This window comes from Euprymna scolopes, chromosome 30, assembly GCF_053919585.1.
Source record: "Euprymna scolopes isolate OS-2025 chromosome 30, ASM5391958v1, whole genome shotgun sequence".
In the NCBI taxonomy this organism is placed as follows: domain Eukaryota; kingdom Metazoa; phylum Mollusca; class Cephalopoda; order Sepiida; family Sepiolidae; genus Euprymna; species Euprymna scolopes.
In genome coordinates, this window is record NC_136511.1 from 62,564,686 (window position 1) to 62,575,734 (window position 11,049).

Sequence of the window (11,049 nt, forward strand, 5' to 3'; positions counted from 1 at the left end):
TTGTTATTTCGGCTAAAATGCCTCCTCGTGTTTTTCAGGGCGTAAAATGGAGATAAGTTTTAAAATGCTTATATTTACAGCAAGAACCAAGAGAAAAGCACAACAATTCCAACAACAATGGCGGCAATACGACTTTCTTTCTTATTTGCACATGTCGATCAAGTGTTCGGGCATTGGAATGAAATTCGAGAGGCTTTCAAGTGTCTTAGTTGCGCTTGACGATTCTAATGAATGTTGTTTTGAGAAAGAAACGATATTTTCTATTCTATAATGTCTAACTCATCCATAATATACACATACATATCTACATCTATGTATATCTCTCTCGCTCTCTCTCTCTCTCTCTCTCTCTCTCTCTCTCTATATATATATATATATATATATATATATATATATATACTTTGTTACTCTTTTATATATATTTTTTAATTGTTCAGATCCTCTAGAGTAACCCTTCCAAGATCGTCATGAGTCGTTACACTACGGAGGAGCGGATATTTATCGTAGAGTGGCATTTTCGGTTGAATGGGTCAATATCTGAAACTCAAAGAGAATTTCGACGAAATTTCAACACAAGAAATTCCCCTACTCCCAATGCAGTAAAAGCTATGGTGGCTCGATTTCATGGGCCAGGGTCTGTATGTGACCTCCCTAAATCTGGTAGACCCCGTACGGCAAGAAGTTATGAGAATCGTCAGAGATTTGCATTTGCATTTATATTACAAAATGGCTGATAATTCCTCCAAAACATCTGCCCTTGATAGAGGAGAGATCAAAACTTGCTAATATCATTTCAAATGATCTGAAATAGCAGCAAGGGAGACTTGATTCCAGACATTTTTGATTATTCTCAATGCTTGTCTATAGATTTGATGAAATTAATATCTGTTAAAAATATTAGTTGAAATAAATAGATATGATTAAAAATATGTATTTCAATAAATGATCAATTGAAATATAGAACTGATAAAACATATATTTTTTCAATCTATCTATCTATATATCTATAAAAGTGAAAATATCTGTGTGTGTGTGTGTGTGTGTCTGTTGTTCTTTGTTGACTTCCCTACCGAATAACTGTCGATTTTCGGTCTACATACCGGAAATTTGACATAAGGGGTACTGGGATTTGGGAAGATCTTTTAATTGGGTGTAAGTCAGATATTTGGCTGTCAAGGGGTCAAAGTTCAACGAGTTGTCCTTGGAGAACTCTACCAAACTCCTTTGCCAATTTCTGGGTCTAAACACTTAAAACTTTTAGATATAGGTTACTTGCACAGTGATCTTACTTTATAATTTTATTTGAGCCCAAAACAATAAATGTTAAGGTGTCAAAATTTGAGTCAATTTTTAAAAAATTGGATCTCTGCGGTTTCTACCAAATTACTCAGCCAAATTTTTGCTTAAACATTTGAAATTTTACATAAAAGGCATTCGAACATAGGGCAAGCTTTTGAATAGTTTTTAATTTTTTTTGCTGGATATTTGACTTCGTAAGGTCAAAGTTCAAAAGATTGGACCTTTGCGGTTTCTAGCAAACTATTAGGCCAATTTTTGGGTTTAAACAGTTGAAATTTTACATAAAGGATATTCAGACTTTCAGCAAGTGTTTTATCAGTTTTGGTACGAAAATTTGGCTGCCAAAAGGTCAAGATTGAAAGAGTTGACCTTTCAGACTCTACCAAACTCCTCCGTTAGCTTTTCGTCTAAACACTTGACATTTTAGGTGTTGGTTACTTGGATATGGGTCAGACATTTTAATTTGATTTGAGCCCAAAACAATAAATGTTGAAGGATCAAAATTTGGGTCAAATTAAAAGAAAATTTGACCTCTGCGATCTCTAGCAACTTTTTTCTATGGTAGTTTAGGAAGCCTGTTATATAGAAAAACATTACCATACATATGCACACTTTTTAATATATACATATAAAGTTATTAACAGTACAAAGGGCCCGAACAAATCCGGGCTGAACTGCTAGTATAATAATAAATGTTATATATATATATATATATATATATATATATATACATATATATATATCAATCGAAATATAGAAATGATTAAGCATATATTTATGTCTATGAAATAATATATATTAAATAGAGTAATTGAAAAACATTGAACATATATTTTTTCAAAAACATTAATATATATCAAATAGATCAATTGAAATATAAAAATGTTTAAACATATATTTATTTATTCTTTAAATGATTGGAAATTCTTATTGAGACAAATTATTTGTAGTATCTACATTTCGAAACGCCGTGGACATCAACTGGATGATTATTGTTATAGTCCGCAATAATTAAATTGATAAATTAAGAATAATTTAAAACGTTTGGAATCAAGCCTGCTCTTGCTATTTTTTTCAGAGCATTTGAAATAATATTAACAAGTTTTAACTATATCTAAAATTTCTAGAGTTTAGGCTAAAATTAGCGAGGGAGTTTTGTAAAGTCTGCAAAGGTCAATTGCGTCAGCTTTGACCACTTGACTGCTACATTTACGCCCAAAACCTAATTAAAAAGCTTGCTGCATGTCTGATATAACCTTTATGTAAAATTTCAAATGTTTAGAAACGAAACTAGCTGAATAATTTGCTAGAGACTGCAGAGGTCACTTTTTAAAACTTTGACCAATATTTTGATCACTTAACATATATTGTTTTGGACTCAAATAAAATTAAAATGTTTTATTCATGTCCAAGTAACCTACATCTAAAATTTTAAGCGTTTAGGCCCAAAATTGGCGGATGAGTTTGGTAGTGTTTTCAAAAGTCATATTGTTGAACTCTGACCCCTTCACAGCCAAATTTCTGGCCGAAAACCGATTTAAACGATTTTCCCAAATCTCAGTACCTCGTATGTCAAATCCTGAGTCTGTAAGACCGAAAATTGACAGAGTTATTTGGTAGGAAAATCTTCACAGGCAGGCAAAAATACAGAAATGTTCACTTTTATAGATATACTAGCATGGGTGCCCGGCGTTTCCCAGGTGTTTGGAGGTGTATGCTGAGCAAAAAAGAAAAAAAAAGGTCAATTTTTTAAAATTTAACCCCTATTATGACCCCTTAAAACTTATTTTTTTGGGCTCAACTTGAGTTATTAAGTTAGATCTATGTCCAAGGAACCTATATCAAAAATTGTCGGAGGAGTTTGGTAGAGTTCTCAAAGGTCAAATCGGTGAACTGTGACCCCTTAACAGCCAAATTTCTGGCCGAAACCCAATCACATCGATTTTCCAAAATGCCAGTACCCTGTATATCAAATTTCGAGTCTCTAAACTAAAAATTGACAGATTTAGTGCGAAGGATTATTGTACACAGACACGAAGACAAACAGACACACAGACACGTTCACTTTTATAGATATATAGACAAGCAGTTCAGTCCGACTTTGCTCGGGTCGTATGTATTGTTAATAACTTTAGATGCATATGTAATATATTAAAATGTGTGCATATGTATAGTAATGCCTTTCTATATAATAGGCTTCCTAAACTATTATATATTTATCTATTTTTAGACGACATTATTGATTTGCTTAGAATCATTTCATATTCTGCGTTTTGTGTTAATCATATATTTACATATTTCATTTACTGTCAAATCTCGGCACTGAAAGAGACTGATTGTAAACATGGATTTTAGATGTTGAATTCTTGGAAGCTCGGATATTTCCTTAAATCATATTTTCTTTTGTCCCATATATATATATATATATATATATATATATATATATATATATATATATATATATATATATATATATTGGCTAACTAAAATTTCAATAGAAGATGCGCATATAAAAACGACAAACAACCACAGAATTCGCGCATAAGCCTGAAGAATCCTAGAGTAGATGAAACGCGGAATATTCAGTGTAGCTTTATCGCCATATACATTTTATAACTTTATATATATATATATATATATATATATATATATATATATATATATATAAATGTTTATTTTAGAAGTATTTTTAACTTTAATATGTAATGGTTTCATTAATTGGGCTGAAACTGTTAGGATAAAAACATAATCCCTGTTATATATATATATATATATATATATATATATATATATATATATATATATATATATATATATATATATATATATATATATATATAGACATTTCACCGTTCGGGAAACTTATAACCAAAATGGACTGGGAAAATCCTTTTATACATTCTGAACACATATTAAATATATTTTAATTATTTTACACTTTGAATAATTTCTGAAGAGGACGATACACAGATCGTCTGAAACGCGTAAAAAACTATATCAATGATTTCAAAACATTATTACAATGATCTTAATAATATGCCTTTTTATATGAATAATCAAAACACGGAATAATAAAATAATGTTAAAAAATATATAGCAATTTTGGTGGCCTTTCTTATTTAAATATATCTATATATCTATATATCTATCTATATATATATATATATATATATATATATATATATATATATACTTTCTATTTTTAAATACAAATATGAATTTAAACATATTTGTGTTATAAAGATTCATAATGTTTATGAAAGCAGTAACAAGGAAACAAGTAAATATATATGTTCATATCACCAGAATTTTAAAAAAAATATTTTAACATAAATAATATTTGACTTTTGATAAAGTTTTATTTTTATGTTTTAAACCGAAAATTTGAACATATATGCATATATATATATATATATATATATATATATATATATATATATATATATATAATGATTATATCCATTAATAACTCTTGTATTAACATTTCTTGGTTTTCAAAGATTTTCAATTTTTAAATTACGAAATCTTTTCTTAGATGTGAACCACATTACTCCTTTTACTTCCCACTCGACCTAGCGTATACACATCGAATTTTAAAGTCTACTATAATCTTCTGCAAAACCAGGTGTCATTTCTCTCTCTCTCTCTCTCTCTCTCTTTCTCTTTCTTTCTCTTTATGAGGGTTCCAGCCTTCCTGGGGTTAATATCACCAGAATATGAAGAGAAAAAAAAACAGCAACATTTAATACAGACCGTGTTCTACGTGTGTAAAAAGTGTGTTTCTCTACCCAAAAATTATAACATTATATAACAAAAAATGATTTTTTTCATTTAATATAAATTTTCTTGACATTTCTTGGTTTTAAAGATTTTCAATTTTAAATACACACACACACTCACACACACAAACACACACACACACGCATATATATGCGCGCGTGTGTGTATGTGTGTGTGTGTGTGTGTATCTGTCTATATATACTTTCTATTTCCAGATGTTGCTGAAGAGTTTGAGCACTGGAATGAGACACGATGACTTCAAGTGTTTTAGTTGCGCCAGCCGATTTCAATGAATGTTATTTCGAGAAAATAAATCTATTGTAACGTGTGATTTTGTGACGTTGTGTTGTCTGTATTTTTGTTGTTTTTCTTTCATGGCATCGAATATAAACAGTAGTTTATCAATCAGCATCACGTCCGAACGAATTTAAGACTCGTTTAAACAACGCAAAACCGAGAGGAAGGAGAAGACAAACAATAAAGAAGTATGAAGAAGAAAAGAAAGGAGAAAACGAAGAAAAAGATACGAATCAAACAGGAAGAGAAGAAGGACAAGAAATGAAGTAGAAGAATTAAAAATGGGGGAAAATTGCGAAAGAAGGAGACGACGTAAAATAAGAAGAAAAATGGAAGATAACGAATATCAATGATGGAGTGGAAGATGATGTAGATCACGAAGAAAAAGATGCGGAAAAGCAGAAGTCTACCTCGAGAACGACAATGAAGAAGAAGTAGAAGAAAAAGAAGAATAAAGAAGAAGAAGAAGAAGCTGAGCAATAAAAAAAGACGAAGAAGACGAAAATTATGCAAAGCACTCAGAAGAAAAAGAAAAACAATAAAGAAAACGAGGGAAAGCGTCGAGGAAAAAGATGCGAGATAATAAAAGGGAAGATGAGGAAGCAAAATAAAGCAAAAGTCAAACAAAACGAGGAAAACGATGCGAAACAGGCAGAAGAGAAATAGATGTAACAGAGCGCGGACACGCGTATGCAAATGCATACGAAATACGAAATGACGTCACCAGAAGGATGAAGAAAAAACTAGAAAATAACACGTGAAACAGACAAAGTAGCACGTTCGGGAGTACGTTTGAAGGCACGTTCGAGATCACGTTAGATACATGAATGACGTTCGATAGGATAGACATCAGAGAGAAAGAAAACGATTACGTGAGTAAAGGCGTTCACGTTTTATTCAGGAAAGTATCCGGAAATAAATGTTGTTGTTACAAAAGGAAAAGTGATTCGAGTTGCTACTTGTCTTCTCTTCCTTGCGACCTATACTGTTACAATATGTGGGTTCCGTTTGTAAGCGTGGATAACGTTACCAACAGAATAAGGAGGATTGCGGGAAATAGAGAAGACGTAGACTAACAAAGAGGTATAAGAAAATTTAAAAAAAACAATGTAAGAAAAAAGAACTTCAATTGTTTTGATACCAAACTTGAGAAAGAAAAGTAAAAATTGCGAAACGAATGAAATAAAAAACAAGGACGACATCCATTAGTCGCGTGCTCTCGTGTAATGAATGAATGCGTGAATGTAGGATTGACATGAAATTCTTAAAGATACACTAAAATGACCGAAAAATGGGCTGAAATGACTTAAATAAATAAAAAGTAAATGACAGCATGACTTTAATGAACTTAAGGATGATTTGGATGATCTTAAGAATGACTTGAATGCTTAAAAATAACTGGAATCCTTCAAAAACAACTTGAATGATCTGGAGAAAGACTTGAATGGCTTCGAGGCTGACTGGTTGTAAAGTGGGTGATCATTTTACATTAAATTAATACAGAAAAGTGATCCCCCACTTTATATCACAAAGTTACAAACGTAAGTACAGCATGTAGTAAGAAAAGATACTACACTTTGATCTTGGCCAAAAGGCCAAGAAAAGGGTATTTATTTGCTCTCCCACCGAGCAAATTAGGCACAAGGCCGATTTTTAATGTGAGGAGTGAAGGGGAAATGGGGACCAACTCCCCGGGGAGTAGGGGAGCTGAATAGTGAAAATTGGTATGAAGGGTTCCCCCTACAATGACCAAGGTCTTATATGTGGCGTTGCCCCCACATATGGCCTTTGCTTGCAGTATCTGTCGAAACAGATACTACACTTTTATCTATATTATTACTTGTTTCATGTTCCTTTGCGACGTACTCTACTACAACGTGTTTGGTCTACGTGTGTAAACGTGTATACTACGTTACATTTAAACAATTAGCTCATATTTAAAATTAGTAAGGCCAATAATATATTCATTATTTATAAATCTGCGAGCGTCTTTCTAAAAGTCATGTATCCTATTTGCTAAATCCAAACTAAAACATTGAAGAGCTGCGAGGACGGGATCGCTAAAATAAACACAACGTCATTTTGTGTTCCAGCATTCATTTTTCTACTTAGTCACCGGCATTCTTAATTCACTTTTGACAGCGACGGTGTCAGTAAGTGTACATGGAAGTCCGGAGTCACTCCGAAATCTACGAACCCATCTCGTAACCGCGCTTACATCAACCGCATAAGCTTTGTAAGCATTTACCACGCTCCTGTGAAGTTGATTAGTCCATTTTTTTTCAGCATAAAGGAATTCACTGACCAAAATATTTTCGGACGCACGTCCATGACAGAGGTTGCTTTCTTAGAGTCTGACACTATCAATATCTGCAACAGAGAGATGAAATTTTCACGTTATGAATACGTAAGTTCAGTCGTTATAGCAATGAACATTTTCATCCCTTCTGCCATTAATTAGTACTAATGTGTAAATATACTCCTATTTAACTTCACATTCACTTAATGGCATTAACTGAAAACATGATATAATGATGCTGACTAAATAAGTTACACACCGTTTAGTTTAAAGTTAGTATTAATACGATAAGGTATAATCGAGTTGGCACACTGGGTCTCGTCAGATCACCGAAGTTAAGCAAAGTTGAGCCTGGTTAGTGCCAGATGGGTGACCATTTATGAATTCTAAGCGCTGTATGTGCTCTCCACTTATCCCTGCACTGTTTCCAGTCGTTTTGAACATGCACTTCACTTGCCACTAGTATTTAACAATATCGATTCAGGAGAGATATGGTTGGAGATTGCGCACCTCCTGACACACAAATTTAACGCGTAGGTACTCATACGGTGGGGCCCTGTCGGTGGGGCATTAGAATACGCCGACTGACCCCCCCTTCAGAGGGTAAAAGTCCCTCAATGGGGCTCCTGGATATGACCTTAAACTATATCCGATGGTTAGGCCCCAGCTTGCGGGCTCTGGGGGTGTGGAGCCACCCTTTAATTACCATTGCTCCAAGGTCCACTCTGACCCGGAGTGGTAGTACCTGTTAGGGTCCCAACTATGGGTTAAATAGAAACTGACTTGCAAAAAACAAATATATTATATTAAAAAAATTTTTCTTCATTCGGCATTAAATAACCTGAAAAGGGTTGATATGCCGCAAAACAAAAACAACCAATCAACCAACTCCTACGGTGGGTATCCATAGTCTGTCAAAGACTGAAGGAGCCTCCAATATTAATACGAATTAATAAACATTTTAAGAAGTATATATATATGTTTATATATAATGATTACGATTTATATTCAAGAATTAAAAGCCAATATAACCGGCAATCGGAATTTAATAGTTTAGCGCAGCTTTTATCGTAACAACATAATTCATTAACTGTTTTGTGTTCGTTTGTTCGTCGTCTTCATAGTTATATAAGTACTCTAGATGCGGGGTTTACACTTACGAAAATTTGAATTTTTGTACACATTCCTGTTATGTTCAGTAACCCACAGATGCAATATACAAGGTGTAACGATGAAATTGTCGCCCTAGATAAGGCATGATTCCATTTCCGATTGATGAAAACCGTTTTTTTTTTGTTTTTTTGTTTTTTTGTTTTTTGCAGACCATCTACTAGTTGGCCAGTTGTGCACAAATTCCAAGAGCGATAGGAGCCTTCTGTCATGTCTAAAAGTGACAAAATTCTCAAGAGCAAGGTCAGAGATGCGCCGCTGTACAACTCATGTTTTCTACAAAGTCAAGTTATTACAACAGGACCATTGCTTGCACCCTCAAAATACATCGCTGGATTGCTAATAATAATAGGAACGTGCGCAGGATGAAACAAACAAAGTTTTCAGCCAGGGTTATGGTCTTTAGTATTGTTTCATCATGCCACCTCACATCTTCGAAGTCAGCTTAAACTCAACACTCATGTTGGATGTGCTGAAGAGTGTGGTGAGCTCCTGATACAATTAGATGCTGACGATCTCTGGGTGTGGCAGCAGGACACAGCCGAGGCCTATACGTTCAAACGGTCACAGGCTTGGCTTCAGAAAGAGTACTACAACGTGGTACTCTTCTCTCGAACTGTACTCGCTGAACCACTTCGTTTAGTCTCACGTCGAGAACATCATCAACATGACCTCCCACCTTAGCATAGACAGCCTCGCCGCCATCCGCTGAGTATTCGCTGAACTTTCGCTGGAGCTTGTGGAAAAAGCATGCTCCTAGTTCCCGACCCGTATCGAGGCGGTGATTGAGAATGAAAGCGGCTACATTGAATAGATATCAGCTCAACTGCATAGTCAAATTACCTGAATTGATTTTTTCAATAAAGTTGGGGGGGGCGCATATTTATCATTCAACACTAGTGTATATATATATATATATATATATTAGTTGTTCAGCCCGGCTTTGCACGGGCCCTATGTACTGTTCATAACTTGCGCTAGGTGTGAATATCCTTATGTAAGATTTACAATGTTTAGACAAAAAGAGTAATTTCTTAGAGATCGCAGAGGTATGTTTGTTTTTTTAATTTGACCCCAATTTCGACCCCTTAACATTTATGATTTAGGTCTCAAACAAAAATACAAAGTTTTACCTTTGTCCAAGTTTCCTACAACTAAAAATTCAAGTCTTTAGACACAAAATTGGCGAAGAAATTTGGTAGAATCTCAAAGGTAAACTCTTTTAACTTTTACCTTTTGTCAGCAAAGTTTTCTCCCCAAAACTGATTAAAATGCTTACCGCATGTCTGAATAACCGTTACGTATGAATTACAAATGTTTAGACCCAAAAATGGCAGAGCAGTTTTCTAGACACTTTAAAGGTAAACTCTTTTGAACTTTGACCCCTTGGCAGCTCAAATTTTAACCCAAACAGATTAAAAAGCTTGTGATACATCTGAATAACTTTTATGTAAAATTTCAAATGTTTACACCAGAAATTGGCTGATGGATTTGGTCGAGACCGAAGAGGACAATTTTTTTAACTTTAGCCCCAATTTTGACCCCTTCAAATTTTTTTGGTGGAGGGGGGGGCTCAAATCAAATTAAAAAGTTTGATCCATGTCCAAGTAACCTACATTAAAAATTTCAAGTGTTTCGACCGAAGGTTGGCATTTAGTTTAGTAGAGTTTTAACGGTCAAATCTTAAAACTTTTACCCCTTGACAGCCAAATTGCTGGCCAAAAACCGATTAAAAAATATTTTTTTCCAAATTTCAATACTCCTTTTGTCAAATCTCGACTATGTAGACTAAAAATTGACAGAGTTATTTAGTAGGGAAATGTACACAGACAGACAGACATTTTCGATTATATATATATATATATATATATATATATATATATATATATATGCATTGAAAGCCAAATTAAAACGCAGTTTTACGAAAATAAACATATATTTTTCGTGTTTGAAATTTTAAAATTTAAATATATTTTGGAGTCGACTATATATATGATGGTATTCAAGAGTGACAAATAACGAAGGAAATAGAAGAGCATGTTAATGTTTTGGACAAATAGTCCGTTAAAACAAGAAGTCCTCTTCAGGCGACTTAATATAGTGTTGCGTTACACATGAAAAATCTGTCTTCAAATGAAGGGGAAAAACATACATATTATCCAGGTTAATATTGTTCAAAAGTAACACATTGAATGAGTTTAGCG

The 11,049-nt window shown here is 33.5% G+C and overlaps 1 pseudogene; it reads right to left on the reverse strand.

Moving 5' to 3' along the window:
• Positions 1 to 6,846: 6,846 nt before the first annotated feature.
• LOC145255016 (U2 spliceosomal RNA) lies at positions 6,847 to 6,984 on the reverse strand (annotated as a pseudogene).
• Positions 6,985 to 11,049: the final 4,065 nt, after the last annotated feature.